Source organism: Protomyctophum parallelum (genome assembly GCF_964188405.1).
Source record: "Protomyctophum parallelum genome assembly, chromosome: 8".
Classification (NCBI taxonomy): Eukaryota; Metazoa; Chordata; class Actinopteri; order Myctophiformes; family Myctophidae; genus Protomyctophum; species Protomyctophum parallelum.
In genome coordinates this window covers 14157277-14174867 of record NC_139703.1, presented here as the reverse complement: position 1 = coordinate 14174867, position 17591 = coordinate 14157277, and positions in this window count along the sequence as shown.

The following is a 17591-nucleotide window of genomic DNA, read 5'->3' as shown; positions in this document are numbered from 1 at the left end:
GTATGAGGTCTGTTCAAACACCTAGTACAGAAGGTACAGAGGGAAACGTGTATGAGGTCTGTTCAAACACCTAGTACAGAAGTACATCACAGCATCTCTTATCAGAGAGGGAAACGTGAATGAGTTCTGTTCAAACACCTAGTACAGAAGTACGTGAATGAGGTCTGTTCAAACACCTAGTACAGAAGAGAGGGAAACGTGTATTAGGTCTGTTCAAACACCTAGTACAGAAGCTGTATGAGGTCTGTTCAAACACCTAGTACAGAAGCTGACAAGTGGGAGGTGAAATTGGACTCTCTTTGATGATAATTTTAAAAGGGTGCGTTCTGCTGACATGTTTTATTTTTTTCTGCCCTCATCTCCATCAACTCAGGGTTTGTACACAGGAAGCAATTTCACACTAAAACCATTTCATTTGGAAACTGAGATAGGCAGGAAAATCTACTGGTATGGAATACCTTTGTACAAGGTATTCCTGTACTTCTCATTATGTGGACATAAATAAACATTTAAAATGTGTGTGCGCGTGTGCGTGTGTGCGCACATGTGCGCACGTGTGTGTGTGTGTGTGTGTGTGTGTGCATCTGTACACCACTCAATTATAGGAGTGTAAATGCAGGGTTATAAATTATTTGGAGGCATGCAGTGGTACTAGTACTATATTGGCCCGGTGCATGTGTCCAAGGAAGGGTGGACGACTAGGCGTGCTGTTAATGAGTTGTTCTAATATTACCACGTTGATAAGTCCTGCCTCTGCAGGGAGTCCAGTTGATTAACTTCCAGATTAACGGACTGTCAGCGTGACTATTTACAGCAGCTCAGCTACAATTATGAGTCACAGTACAGAGAATAAGTGGCGACCATTTTTGTATTAAGTTAGAATGCATTCACGATGAACATTCTTTCAACGTTATTATATTTATTGATTCGCAACAATCCAGTGAGCCTCTCTTCACAAACATTCTCACTGTGAGAGAACTTATGATGTAAACGCCATATTGACAGGCAAGGACATTTTGAACAAGCTTCCTCCCTGTAAAGGTTAATGAAATTATAGACATGGACAGTGGACAATGGACGGTGGACAGTAACAAAATAGGCTACATTTTGAGTACTGTACTGGAGTATTATTTTTTGAGTATCTGTACTTTACTTGAGTATTTGTATTTTTGGATACTTACAAATATTGTATACTTTTGGCTCCACTGCATTTCTAGGATGGTTACATTTATGAATTAACCTCTTAAGCCGTATTTTAAATATAGTGAGAATAACAGATCTACAAGCTTACAACGCTTCACATAATGACACATTGTATTCTTCTTTTTACTTTAACTCAAGTACAAATTTGACTGAGCAACTTTCACTTGTAATTGAGTAATATTTAACCAGGAGTATCTGTACTTTGACTCAAGTACTGGGGTTGGGTATTTTGTCCACCATTGCTATTTGCTAGTATTTCATCAATGGTTAATGGCAACTCTCAAAAGAGTATTGTCTGCTAATGGATAAGCATTGAGCCTCCCATGTCTTTCCATGCCTCACTATCTGCTACTTGTCAGGGCCTGTAGCATCACCAACCCTCCAAAAATTCACTGGCTCACGGAATTGGAAGTTCCCTTCAAACAGAATGGGGCAAGGCCAGTTCTCTCTTCTTCCTGTTTCCTTCCTGCGCGTTGTAGCCCTGTGTGTGTGTGCGTGCATGCGTGCGTGCGCGCGTGTGTGTGCATGCACTCACATGCACACATACAGTATAGGCCGCTATGTATTTGTATTGAGTTTTTCATAGAAAGCCCAAGAGTGCACTGTGTAATTCAGATTGTTATGGATTTTCAAAGACAAGATCAAGTATCAGTTGCATGGATTTGAATAGCATTTGATTTGAATAGCAGCAACAGGGGAAATGATGTGCAACTGCATTTCTACTGAAAAGTCTGAGAATGGAAAACGAGAAAGAAAGTGGGAAAAATATAGAAGGCGGAAAACAGAAATAGAGATCAGTTGGAGATAGCGCTTTGACTGTAAACAAAAACAAAAGGTAGCTAGAGAAAGAAAGAGATTTAAAGTTATTCTGTATTCAACCAGTTTAGTTTAAACTAGAAAAGGTACTCCTCAGAGCACTTTTTCAGGTAGGTTATTGTGGGCCAGCAATGTTCGGAATTTGCCTATCAGGATGGAATACGAAAAATTATGGACAGATCCGTCTTGATCAAGTCCGTGTCTGTTTATGTTAGGGAGAAGTGTAAAGAAACGTGGGTGAGCATGCACTGCAAAGTGTCTGTTTATGTTAGGGAGAAGTGGGTGAAACGTGGGTGAGCATGCACTGCAAAGTTCACACAAACAAACCGTTGTCCAAAATGTTAAAGGTGTGGAATTATTTCATCAGTTAGTGTCTGTCAGATGATGACACATCAGCAAATCAGATCGCCATGTTCAGAGCTTTGTTGGAGATGACAGCATGAAAGCAAATAATGCCTTGCAGTGTCATTCAGTATTAACCTTCAGCCAGCTCTTAGAATGAGTCAAAGCACTTCATGTGTGCGTGTTTGGCTGTGTTTGTAAGCTGTAAGGCATTATGCCAGTTATTTACTAGCACATAACCCGAGTAGTAGTACTCTCATAGACTATCATTTATAAAGGCTGAACTTTACCCCGATAATTGCGACGGTAGGTCGCAGATTACTATGAAACCCTGCAAAACCCGTCCGTCAGTTGTGTCATGCTTCCATATATGGTTATTAATCCATCACGCCTTGTGACATCATCACACCTCGTGACACGTCTATATGGCCGTCTCCATATATGAAGATCACGACACTGAACTCAAGAATAGAAGAAGAAGACAAGTCTCATCACCCTTAGATCTCCATATATGGAGCTGACCTCCCATACCAACGCGCCTGCACAGCAGTCTGCCGACACCCAGGCGGATGCGTGCATGCAAACTCGCCCTCTAGGGCGTCTTATACTGGTAGTAAGTAACAGAAAAGGCACATTTTCTCCTATGTCTGGGTTCTTCAGGAAAGGGCAGAGGAGGGAAATGAAGGAGACAGGTAGAGAGGAGAGTTTTGTCGGTGTGCACGAGGAAGAAAGGGAGAGAGAGAGAGAGAGAGAGAGAGAGAGAGAGAGAGAGAGAGAGAGAGAGAGAGAGAGAGAGAGAGAGAGAGAGAGAGAGCTGATCAATTTATAATACGTCCAAGCAATAGCTCTCCTCTTATGAGACACAAGGGGAAACCTCAAACCAGGACTCAAAACAGCCCTGCCTCTGAGTTGAAGTGGAATGATACACCCAGATACAGTAGAATAGAAAAAAAAAGATCAGAGAGTAGCATTGTGTGCATTCTCATTCTCCATCCTTCAAGCTGTAACCTCTGGTGAATAGCACAGCAGGCATGTTGCGGTGGTTATTACATAGTCCTTTATGTCACTGCTAATGCTTTTGTTATAGGACAGGTTTCCAACAAGTCAATGTCCCAGAAATAAGCAGCACTTGCTTTCCACAGTTCTGATGTTCCAGTTTAGAAAGAAAAAGGCTATAGAAATGAAAATTTAATAGGACTTTTTGGTAACACTTGCTATGCATCCCACGTTTATAACGCATTATGAACTAACTTATAAGATATTATAATCTTCTCATAAACAATTATATTTATAAGCGCTGATAAATAATCATTATACTTTATAAGCTTAATCATAACACATTATAAACTTTATTATAATTACTTATAATATCAAGTATTATAATACTTAACTTGCTATGTATTCCAATTTTCTCATAAACATTTATAATTATATAAGTACTTATAAATAATGATAACCTTTATCATAACACATTATAAAGCTTATACTGACTTATTAATGTCAAGTATTATAATACCTAAAACACTTTGTTTGAAATAGACACTCTTTCTAGGGTATGATTTGGGGCCCTAAAGATGATTACAAAGTCAATGTCAACATCTTAATACTGTCCAATACTTCGAAACGGAGGGGGGTGAAATTATGACAGGCAGTTACTGCCGTCAAAATATTCGACAGAGTGATGTGAAACTTTGGACCATGCCCGAAAGGCCTTCCGGCATTTTTCGTTTAGGCTACTTCAAAACATACATTTTCCTGCTACTACTGCAGATTTTCTTTTCAAAATCTTTTTATTAAAGTTTTGTGACAAACCCAGGGGCAAGCATTAAACAGAGACATATCAAATATGAAAATAAAAAATAAAACTCCATCCCCTATCCCACCCACCCCCCGGCCCCACCCACAATCCCAAGGATAGTCGGAAAATACATAAACCTATATACACATACACGAAATACATGCATACATAATTACAAAAAATAAAATAAAAAGAACATATCAATCAGGGGGATTTTCAATATAGCCAAATGATGCGGTCATAAGGTCACGGCTATTACACTCCCATTTGTGATGCCTGAAATACTGTAGACATCATTATCTTCCCAGACAGCACACAAATGGATCAGTGTACCAAACATCATCTGGTTGCAAACCAGCAAACAAAGCTCTACAGCTGCAGGCAGCGTACATGACCACTTGAAATTGATCCGAAAGGTGAGCTGGACATAAGTCTATTATCAGTCTATCAGTCTGAGTGTCCTTAGTCTGATTAGGGGGGTGTTATCTGTTATTGAGAGTAATAGTGCATCTCAGCCCATGGCAGGATGCAGTTACGCAAACCCTATGAACCCCATATCACTTTCTGGCCTTAATAACCAAAGCCATATGCCTATTTCTGTTGCATAAAAGGATACCGGTAGTTAGGAAGATATGCGGTTTATTTAATAAATGTTAGCTGATGCATGAGACTTGTTGACTGATGCAAGCTCGCAATTCATTTCCAATGGGAGTCACATGGTTTGACACAACCTTTTTGTTGTATGAAACACAGCCGAAAGCCGTACAACAAAAATGTTGTGTCAAACCATGTGACTTCCATTGGAAATGCATTGGGGCAAGATGTAAACAAACCCTTTGTATACATCTAGCATGCATCAATGTTGTATGCTAGATCGAAAGGTGTGAGTGAAGCTTAATATTTCTGCATTTTTAATTTAGATAGAAGGTAAGATCTAACATCGGCACCTAGCTTGCAGCAGCTGTACAGAATCAGGAATCTCATGTCCAGCCCTATTTTGATTGATTGATTGATTAATTATATAAGACAATTAGATGCAAACAGTACACAGGGTACAGTCAAGCACAGCATTGGTCCAAAAGGACAGCACCAAAGAAAGACCTTGCGGTCTTGTTTCCATTCGGGTCCCATGCATTCATTCAACAGTGACAACAAACAATACGTTTCTCAAACACACTAAATCTATATGTACAGGTTGGAATAGAAATACATTAATAAAACATAAAAAGGGGGGGGGGGGGGGGGGGAGCCAATCACCTTCTCTCCCTTTGACCTGATGACAGTGACAGGTGAGTTTTCAGACCCTTTTTAAAGGAAACCAGTGATCTGCTTGTTTTGAGGGAAGGGGGCAGGGCATTCCACACTTGAGTGGCAGTGCTGTGAAATGTGAATTTACCCATATTTGTTCTGAAAATGGGTGGCACCAGATCATTATTTACACTCCCTCTAGTATTATGGCTGTGGGAGTTGCTCACCTTTTTGAGGTAATCAGTCAAGTAAATGGGCACTGTGGGCATGGACGGCAGAGCTGCATTTACAATCTTGAATGCTAGTCCCATTTTCAGTTGTTTAACTCTGTCCTCAACACTGAGGCAACCTATGCTATCAAATTGTGTTGCACAGAGGTGGGTCATGGGCCCTAATCCTAGTAATCCTTGTTTTGGGAGGTCTGGAGCTTATTTTTTTGTGACATTGAGATGTTGGAATACCAGGAGGTGCATGCATACATAATCAAATAATGGCTGAATGAGAGCTCCAGCTAGTGTCCTGAGAGCCGTCTTGTTAACAAATGAGGAGATTCTGCCCAAGAATCTTGTTCTTTGATTTAATTTTTTGATCGCTCTTGTTTCCATGCCTTCACCCGTCAGTTTATTGTCCAGGATACAGCCCAGATATGTAACCTCTTCTTTGTTAGCTATTACTATGTCATCAATACTGACCTTAAAATCAGTTATAAGGTTCAGTTCACTCAGTGGAGTGGGCGGGGTGTATTGGCTGGAAACCAGGCTAGTCCAGCCCTAGAGTATGATCAAGTCCTCGTCCAAGTTCTCTTTTTGAGTGACACTTAACTGCTCCAACAAGTGACTTGTCTTTGTGTGCATGTTATGTCAAAACAATTCAAGTCAATGGCAAAATCAATTACTATGACATCATGTGTACTTGATAGCAGCAAAGGCTAGTCTATATGCCGTGAGGAGGGTGTTGTAGACAATCATGTGTCTCATCGGGTACACATGCAGTCGCCAGCTGTTTTTCACTTGAGAATGAGGAGTTTAATCGGGAGAGACGGTGTAACACGTGCTGAACTGAATAATACACAATCCCAGTTCCACTAACTGCTCAACAGACCAACCTTCAGGAGTTGCAAATGCAGCGTCAGGGACTTTTGCCATATGTCATGATGTCATGGCCATCTGGCCTAATCTTGGTTCTAAGGGATTTACTGTAGGTACGTGCCACATTTACTGGTAGTAACACAACTCTCCTTGTGTGAGACACGCAGACACCACCATCTTACGTTTGGTTAGGCACGCAGCACGCTACAACACCTTCGTCTGACATGTCACCCTGCAGGACATACGTATCTGGTGATGTCCTCCTGTTTCCCTTGATTACATTTTTCGTAAGATGGAGACATTTTGTTATTTTCTAACAGGCCACTTTTCTTGCCAATATTGTGGAGCCTAAGGGCCGATTCATACTCCTATTTTACCACTGTTTCGGCGCTGTAGTGCCGAAATGATTTCGGCTCGTCAGAAGTTTTCAGTAGCACCGAAGAGCTGACTTTAGGATGGTACCCGCCCTCCCGAACCTCAAATGACGTCACATTGTAGGCACTACAGCGCCGAACCGACTTTTATTCGGCTCTAAAATAGGAGTATGAATCGGCCCTTACATAACCTTTTAGTGACATTTACGATAAGATATTTATACTGAAATACTATACTGTACTATACCGCCACAGAGGAATCAATATCCAGCCTCCGCAGTGCAGGAACCTTATAGAGCTCTAAGCATCACTCAAATGCCGATGCCAAATTATGTGGCTTTTGTGTGTGACTTTTTTCATTCAGTTGTTTGGGACTCTGTTTAGCAGTGGCAGTGCCTCTTCCCTGGGTTTCTTGATGATGTTTTCCATTATCTTCTGAGTAATGCTCCCAAAGGCACTAGAAAATAAAATGACCCAAAAGATGAATGATGAAGAATAAAATGGTAAATGGTGCAATGTAGTGCTTTGGATAAAAGGTAGAAACATATTCCAATGGTAGATGTTGAATAGACCTTATATAAACTTATATGTAGGGGTATATTAGCTGAATGTGTAAAATTGCCGTATGTAATTCAAATCAAATGTATATTTCACATTGAAATAATAGAAATGTCTACATGTGAAGTCACTAAATTATCTTTACTAGCCCTTACCCGTTGTGAGATATTTGCCCCCCCCCCTTGTGGACGTGGGGGGTACTGCGCCCGGGTGCGTTTGTAATTGACTAATCAATTCATTAATAATCATTAATGTGTCAAATCGAAAAAAGGGCTTCGTTACGCCCTCCACATGCATATGGTCAATCAATGCCTGTGTGAAAAGTGTGAGTGATTGGTGCAGGCAGTAAGGAGTTACGGCAGTGTTTCTGACAGACACACAGACACACACACTCAGACATTGTTAGAATTATAGTATGATGATGATGATGATAGTATGATGAGGATAGATACAATGCATGCAATGCATGGTGGAACCTGGTGGATTTAGACTTTGATACAGTACATTTAGAGGATGTTCTAAATCCAAGCTATCTGTTAAGTTGCTTACAGTATCTGTGGTTGTAACAGCATATTTAAAAAATAAAACACTACTGTAGCTGCACCACGTTTCAAAATGAACCATTAGTATTATGTTATAACATTTGGTAAATTTGTAAACCATTGACCTTTAAGTGACGCTTAATCCCTCAAGACCTGTGTGTACCACTGCCCTGTAATGTAATGTAAACATGTTGTTGAAAATGTCACATGAAAGCTGGAACTTCATTGAAAGCCTTGTGAAAGGTCAGCTGCAATTTCTGTCAGCTAAATGGCACCCAGCGTAATGATGTGCCACCTCTCTCCATAAGAATACAATGTTTCCACCGGTGAAAACAGTTTTGCCACCATTTTATCTGTGTGTCAATCCTCTATCAACCAAGAATCATGAAATGTCTGCTGATTTGTGACCACTTATCTATGACAAGACTAGGGCAGCTGTCCGTATTTTGATAGATGAGACAACGTTTCACTTTCAAACTATCCCTTTCAGTCAACTTTTATACTGGTCTCAATTTCCCTCTACATTGTCACCTTCATATCAGCATATATGTCATCCATCAGCTCTTGTTCCTTTCATATTGGGTGGGTATGGGCGGCCCCTCCTCATACACCACATGGGTCTTTCTCTTTCATCTGCCTGTTATATGTTGTAACTTATATGTACAATGTGTGTGTGTGTGTGTGTGTGTGTGTGTGTGTGTGTGTGTGTGTGCGTGCGTGCGTGCGTGCGTGCATGCGCTACTAAGTTTTGTGTAAGTATATCATCCTTAAAAGAATGTAGGTAGGCCTAAACAAACACATACACAGTAATAGCATATGTGAGCAGTATACATGTGCATAGTATAATTACTTGCGCAAGCAGAGCGCGCAAGTAATAGTTTCGCCCGGCTCGTATGCACCGTCCCAGCCAACCCGCCACTTTTGATGCGTATGCAAATAAAACAGCAAATTGTGCCTGATTTGCTGGGACCAGATTACATGGTGTGTATATGTCCATCAAATTGTGCCTGATTTGCTGGGACCAGATTACATGGTGTGCGCAAGTAACTAGCTCTCAATGATTGGTGCTAGACATAGCTGAAGTTCAGGAGCAGGACCACACCTCCGATGCAGCTACCTCCACCCCCCATCAAGCCACCTCCAATCGGGTCACCTCCACCCGTGCATATAAAGCCCATCCAACCCCTGGTTCTCCCCCCGTTCTCGCTTTCGTCGTCCCACCCCCCCACCCTAATTCTCTTCCTACTCCCTCTAACATCTCCTAATAGATCCCTAAGGGGGGTCTGACGTGCCTCGGGAGCATGCCGGATCCCCGAAGCTTCCCCACCTCGGCTCAAATCCCAGACGCCGCCGATGGCCCGTCGTGGGCCATCACCCTGCTGTCGTATTCATAAGCATGCCCTTCCTTCCTGTTTTCAATAAATGGTTAAATGTTTCCATTGGTGGTGTGGTCCTTGATAGTGAATGACGTAAGAAATATGTCTATTAAAGGACCCAATGCCAGAGTGTAATTGGTCTTCGATGGTGACGTAATGACGATATGTTTTAGTGTTGGGATGATTAAAGGTATAATGCTCCTGTGTATACATGTATGTAATCTGGTCCCAGCAAATCAGGCACAATTTGCTGTTTTATTTGCATACGCATAAAAAGTGGCGGGTTGGCTGGGACGGTTTTTGGCGCAAAGTAACCACAGTATACCGCTAATCAACTTACAAATTACATATATAGTATATGTATAACTAGCTCTCAATGATGACGTAAGAAATATGTGTATTATTGGACCCAATGCCAGAGTGTAATTGGTCTTCGATGGTGACGTAATGACGATATGTTTTAGTGTTGGGAGGATTAAAGGTAATGCTCCTGTGTATACATGTATGTAATCTGGTCCCAGCAAATCAGGCACAATTTGCTGTTTTATTTGCATACGCATAAAAAGTGGCGGGTTGGCTGGGACGGTTTTTGGCGCAAAGTAACCACAGTATACCGCTAATCAACTTACAAATTACATATATATAGTATAGTATATGTATAACTAGCTCTCAATGATGACATAAGAAATATGTGTATTAAAGGACCCAATGCCAGAGTGTAATTGTTCTTCGATGGTGACGTAATGACGATATGTTTTAGTGTTGGGAGGATTAAAGGTAATGCTCCTATATATACACATGTATGTAATCTGGTCCCAGCAAATCAGGCACAATTTGCTGTTTTATTTTCATACGCATAAAAAGTGGCGGGTTGGCTGGGACGGTTTTTGACGCAAAGTAACCACAGTATACCGCTAATCAACTTACAAATTACATATATAGTATATGTATAACTAGCTCTCAATGATGACGTAAGAAATATGTGGATTAAAGGACCCAATCCCAGAGTGTAATTGGTTTTCGATGGTGACGTAATGACGATATGTTTTAGTGTTGGGAGGATTAAAGGTAATGCTCCTGTGTATACATATGTAATCTGGCACCATTGCCGTATCAGGCACAATTTGCTGGGACGGTGCATACGCATAAAAAGTGGCGGGTTGGCTGGGACGGACAAATTACATACGTGACCAGATGGACACTGATAATACTTTGGGATAATTCAATTTGACTACGCCACTCTCTTTAAGGGGAGAGACCCTGAACCAACTATACATTTAATGTTACTGTGGTGACCAAACTCAGGTTAACAAGACAGACAGAGGCTTTTGTGTGTACAACCATTGAACACTTTATTTAAATATCAGCATAAGGTTTAGCAAGAATACTGGGTGTATACCAACACATTCATGGACCGGGGATAATAAGACTTTAATAAGAATGATAACACAGCACACTGATAAAACGAATAGACCACTGCAAAAGGTTAAAATCAACTGCGACTTCATATGCGCACACCAATGAAATTACACTCTGTTAAAACACTGCACACTTAGAAAAGGGGGGGAAGGGAACAGTACGGTCATCCTTGTGAAGGTACACTGATCTGACTCTTAATATAACTGGACATAAGGTGAGGCACTTGAGTAGCAACTATCAATAAAATAAACGAAAGGAAAAGAGCAGCGGCTGCCTGCTGACCACAATGTGTGTCACCAGTGTCAGCCTACAATATACAAAAATAGAATTACTCCTTGAGCACCATCATCATTACACACAATACATACAATATACTGGCAACTTGGCAAGCCCATCTTCCTACCTATAGGCCCGAGGTGTGTACACCCAAACGGCAGGAGCATGGGCTGACCAGGGTCTGTCTGGCACTACAATATAATACAGAAAATCATATTATTTACACATCACCAGACAATAGTCATAAACCACCATGCTGGGTGAATGCAATAAACTCTAGTATATACATAAACCTCTGGTTGCTATTAAACAACATATAAGTTAACTCCTACCTCAGACTCTTGTTACAGTGCATAAACAGTACTTTGCTGGTTCCCAGCCGTCCTACTGCACAGCACCACCAGAAACTGTGGAATGCAGTGACAGTAATAAGTACATATAAAACTACTCATGAAACAAACAAATAAAGCATAACCTGCATTGTAACATACCTCTTTTAGTAAAGTTTGGGCGCACGGTGCTGGCCACCGGTGAATGACGCCAACCCAGGACTGAACCACGCACACGACGGACGAGAACAAACGCGACTCTCTCTGCTCTCACGAGAGCTTCTCTTACTATATAAAGGCGGTCCCACCCCTCACACATATATACATAGTATATGTATATGTAATTGGTTGACAGTTTGTAGCGGTCGAAAGTACTTGCGCGCTCTGCTTGCGCACTAGTGTGCAACAAGCAAGTATGCACTCGACAGAGTGCAGTTCTAGTTAGAATCTATAGTATCACCCATCGTCTTCCTGAAAATTATGTCATGATTTCTTCATTTCATCCTCTTTTCTTAGTGAGAATTGCTAACATACTTCAGTTACAGTAATCATCATCATCATCATCATCATCACCTTTATTTATACTCGGACATACAGTTGAGGGCAAGCCCTCATTTTCAATGTAGCCGAGGTTACAATACACAAAATACATACAATCAAAAACAATACATCGACACAATACATTATAAAGCAGGATAAATTACAAAGGAACTTTATGCAGAATCAAAGTCAATAAAATAAAATAAATCAATTGAAGCAGGAGCAATCACAGTGAAAAATGTTCTGGAGCATTCCTTTGAACTGACCGAAAGATGGCAGGGAGTTTTTTTTTTTTTCTTTATATATTTTTCATCCCACGATTTTGTAACCCATTTTTCACCCCTGTGTCAATCATCTAATGTGATCCTGGGCTCTACACACCCTCCACCAACCTAGTCCCCATATATGGGGGACAAGGGGAGAGCAACGGACTTGAACTCATGCTTCCTTCATGCCTGAGTGTCCAAGTTGCTCCTTTACACCTGACAGGGGGGAGTTTCCCTGGTTGGACGTAGCGCGTGGAAGGAACACGTTATTCCAACCAGTTCCTTTCCCCTCCATCAGGCGCCCCGGCTGGCCAGGGGGAGGCAGGGAGCTCAGTTTTAAAGAGTTTTGGAGTTCATTCCACGAAGTTGTGGCACTGACACTGTCAGTTGGGCAAGACAGCTTTCTCTGTCAGTCTGACAGAGAAAGCTGTCTTGCCCAACTCTGTCTCAGCCTGAGGAACCTAAAGCCTTAAGAAGTCACTAGAGCGGGTCTGATAGGTGCTATTGTTCAGTTCCAACATGGAACAAATATAATCAGTCACAGGCCATTCCTTTCGAACAGAAGATTTTTTTTATGGTGACAACAAAGGGAATCAATCAAAAGCACTTTCTACACAAAAGGGCAGACATTGTAGCAGACATTAAAATGACCGCAAACCTGTTTGAAAGTCAAATATCCCTTTAACACATTTAGACATGATTATTTCCTTTATAACCATTTTTACAATGTAACATTACAATTATTATCGAACGAAGCCATAATAATCTGTCTCATCATTGATTCATTGTGTGCGTATGTAGGCCCTTGTTACTGTCTCATTTATAGTATGTATCATCTCTGCACACACTGTAGACATGCCAGCCTGACTGCCTGCCAGGCGAGTGTGCGTGCGCGCACACACACGCGCACACACACGCACGCACTCACTCACTCGCACACACACACACACACACACACACACACACACACACACACACACACACACACAGAGTGATCTGTACTTACACGGCAAAAAGCTCTGTAAAATCCTGAGTGTTCATCTTACTGTGAGCGGTAAAAGAACAGTCAGGGATGTGACAGTGTGGGTGCTGAGTGCTGACTGAGGCAGTTACTATATGGGCTGATGAGGGAGTCGCTCATGAACCTCCAGACTAAGAGGTGCTTCATCACTGAGAGCTCAGTGCAATTTGCCTGAGGGAGAAATGCAGAGGGAAAGGAGGAAGGTGCTTCTATTTTGCTTTTATCATAGGCTTTGTATCTTTGGAGGTAAATGTCAGGTGTCTCTGTGCATGTTTCAGCATGTGTAAGCCTACAGTATATACACAGTACACTGTCAAATCTGGTGTGTTAATTTAACCCAGACTGTGTATCAATGTGTACCGTATAATGGTTAAATAAGCACTCCGACTGGATTTGTTGACTCCAAGTAGATTTAATTTGCCATGAACAGCAACCCCCGGTGGTTTTGGGAACCTTTTACACACTGAAGGCAGCATCCAATCAAACTCAACCTGCCAATCGCAGTAGAAATATTTTTGTTAGACTCAGACTCTGATTTCCTATGACAAAGTATTAATTAAGAATAAATTGCTATGGGAATCTATACATTTGCACGCTTGAGGTGGATACGGATAGTGCATTGCATTTAACAGCATTACAGCAAACAGCAAACAGCAATGCAATGATTTCTTATTAAAATGTTATATTTTATAATGTGATATCGTTTTTGATCACATCATTGAATTGAATAATGACATTTTTTGAACAACTAATCTGACAAATCAGGTAAAGAAATTATCAAAACTATAGCTTATACCGGCATTACTTTCTAGTCACATTTGTGGGTTTGTGTATAACAAGGGATGGTGATTGCCATGAAAGACAGGAGGAGGATGAGATCACAAATGTATATACAGTACGTCTCATACTGTAGCAACAGGTCTATTAGATTCATGATGGAATGTGAAGACATGTGAGCCACACAAAGACAATTATAGCCTGTAAACCAGACCAATCTGCCAGAGAGAGTGATTGATTGATTGATTGATTAGTTTAATAGACATAAATGTAAAAACAGCAACAGAGTACAGTCAATTCAAACCCTTATTCCAAATGAGATAGCACAAAAGCAATCATGCATCAATGATGCTAGGCAATAGGGCTGGGCTTCTTGGCAATTAACAGAAAATATATCGAAACTGATATTTTGATATTTTGAACAGGTTATATTAATCGAATAGCCGGAAAGCAAGGTCTTTTAATATATATTTGTACAATTCTTATACTGTATATAAAGGAATCGGGGAGGTGGACACACTTGGTTTAGCCACTTAACGCTGTACTTGGTTTGTTGTAAGCCACAATGCATAGGGTGCCTTTTGTCATCTGTATAACATGAGAAGACAATTTAAACAATGAATGGATTCAGATGTTTGGTTTGTTTATCAAAAGGGGAATGCAGCGATTTAGATTGTTTGGTTCAAAGGCAGCATCTAAATCTAATTGACGCCAGCATGTAGCATGGAGCATGTAGATTTCCCCTGAGGCACAGTGGGTACTTAATTTCACATTCTACACGGCAAAGGGTTAAGTGCTCATATATCTTTGTGGTTACAAAGTAGGACAATCCCTCCCATCCCATCAGTCATATTTTGATGAATTAGACAAATACTACATACCAACGTACATTTTGGTGACCCATCATAGTTCATATTGTGTTTTGTGATGCTTTTTCCACATCAGAAGAGAAGAAGAACAGGTGGGGGGAGGGGGAAAGGTGATCAAGAAAAGGAAACAAAGTAAAAAATCTACATATTTACACATGAACCTGAGATACGGTATAAAGGTGCGTGAGCATGGTAGCAGGCGTATACTATAAACTTACTTAAGGACGTTAGTCAAGGTGCTAGAATAAAAGAGTGAACACACAAAAGACAGGATTTACATGCAAAATGTCAGTGAGTGTCAACCGTGTAATCTACATGAAAAAGAATCTCAAAGTTCCATGAGATAGAGCAAAGAAAAGGTCAAGTCCCTGGTATAATCCAGGTGGGGAATAGCAAAGGACGACACCGCCTCTCATCAGCCAAAACCCGGCACGGTACGGCATTGTTATTTAATACAAATGTGACATGTCAACTTCCTGTTGATTTTAAGATCTGGATCTGCAGATCTTCGTCCTAAATGCAAATATAGCTAAACACAAACAGTAAGAAACATGAATAGTTGCACCGTCTGTTGTACAAACTCTATTTCTCCCTGCAGCTTCCTCGTGTCCTGATGGCTGCAATCCACGACTGACACAGCCCTGGTTTGGCAACCCGGCCTGGCAGAGGTCTGTGCTCCAAAGAGCGCATGTTTCTAGTTAATGTTGTTTTCATTTGTATTAGAGTGGTTTGATTTGATGTATTAGACGTAAGAAAAACAAAGGACATGCTTCTAAGGGAAACGTCAGTAACTTATATCCATTGTCTTGGTCTGAGACAAACACAGGTCATGCAAGAATGAAAAAACACTCTAGAACAATACTAAACATTGATTATGGAATTTACGGCATAAATAAAATATCTAATAATAAATAGAAGTGTCCATGCTATTCTGCAACTTTTTCTAAAAGCCATGATTTTACCCTTTTCTTAAAAAGAGGATGACTGCTGGTGCTCTTTATTGTTGAGGGTAGCAAGTTCCAGTTTATATCCTAAACCTTTTATATCTAAATGATCATCTTCCCATATCGGTTTTGAACTTGGGCAAGTACAGGTATGCATTGCTGGCTCTGGTTCGGTGGGAATGAACTTTGGTACTCTTCTTAAAAAGATTGCAAAGGTAGGTGCAGCTGTTACAGATGTACCAAGTTCAGCTGTAATTGAACTGACCTAGATGCCAGAGGGACATAACAATGTGTGTGTCACATGGTGCAATCATGTCAGCTGCATCCTTTAAGAATTGCAGAAATATTGACAAGCCCATGTGGCCTTGTTGATGTCAAGGCTCTTTAACAGATTTGTGTGTGTTTCAATTTTGTCAAATGTAACTGCATGACTTGAAGGAAAAGCTAATAAGAATGACACTGAGGTGGACGTAGAAACCTCTAAGTACATTATGCATTATGCCCATAGGAAACAGCTAGGGCCTACAGGCAAACATCCTTCAAGTTTATTGGCAATAGAGGTGAAGAATGTTTTAGTTGTACATCCCATTACCATAAATCTTCAATGAGATAGATAGTTTTACTAATGCCACACAGGTTTTAAAGGGTTTTCCATAAGGTTTGACGGTTATCCTACTTTTCCTTGATTTTATTAGAAAAATAGCATGACTTGGCCTTCTTTACTTTGTGCTGAACTTGATTTCTAGGCCTTCTACAGCGTAGGAGGTTATTTTGGTTACGTTATTGCTTAAAACGTGACAGAGCTTTGTCTCTGGCACTATTGGCTTCAAGGATTTCCACACATTGGCTCTCTGTTTGATCCTGACTGTCCTAGTCCGAATATTTGACAGAAAAAATGTGCCTCCTGGTGCTATAATAGGGCAATGTTAAAAGGGTGGTATTAATTGTTCCTCAACGTATAGTGTAACGTATAGTGGAAATGTGCGTGCTTTCACTTACAAAGTTTTACACAGATTGGTGAAGTTGCACCACAAATCGGACTGTTATAGCGCCACCATGAGGCTGATTTGAACATTTCAAGTGACATTTCTTCCTCAACCTAGTGGTAATGTGCATGCAAAATTTATTTGAACTTTGAAAGGCAATCTTAGCCAATCGGGATAGAATATGGCCAATCGGACAGATCCGTGTTGATAACATGACAGATAGTGTTTAGCGATTTGCGTGATGTATGGATAAAACCTAGGAGTAATTAAAAACATTTATTTTTGCAAAAGTCAGCCTCATGGTAGCGCTATAACAGTAGGCCAGGCAATCTAGCCCATTTTAGACCCAAAAGTCAGACTAATTAAAAGAGATTTCTTTCAACAGATATCATTTCTATGAGGTGTCTAGAATAACATACTAAAAGTCCTAAGAAATCCTAGATGCGGAAATATGTTTAATTCTCATCAATTCAAGATGTGTGCTAATACCTCGAGAAAACTAAACACCCTAATAGGCTTTTTTTTTTCTTTTGTCCTATCACAATGAAACTTTCCACAATGAATCTTAACATGAAAACTAAACTTTTTTGTATTACAAGTTTCTCTGAAACTTAATTTGAATATGCAAATTAGCTTAATATATATTGAATATGCCCACATTTGCATATCACGAAAATTACTTTTCCCCAAAATGTGGGGGGGGGCATGAGGATTGATCAAACTCTTCGGCTCTGTGGGAGATGGCCTGCAACAGCTTCAGGCGTGTCTGCAGAGTACAGGAACAAGAAGACTGGGATGGACTGAGACACTGCTGGTGGG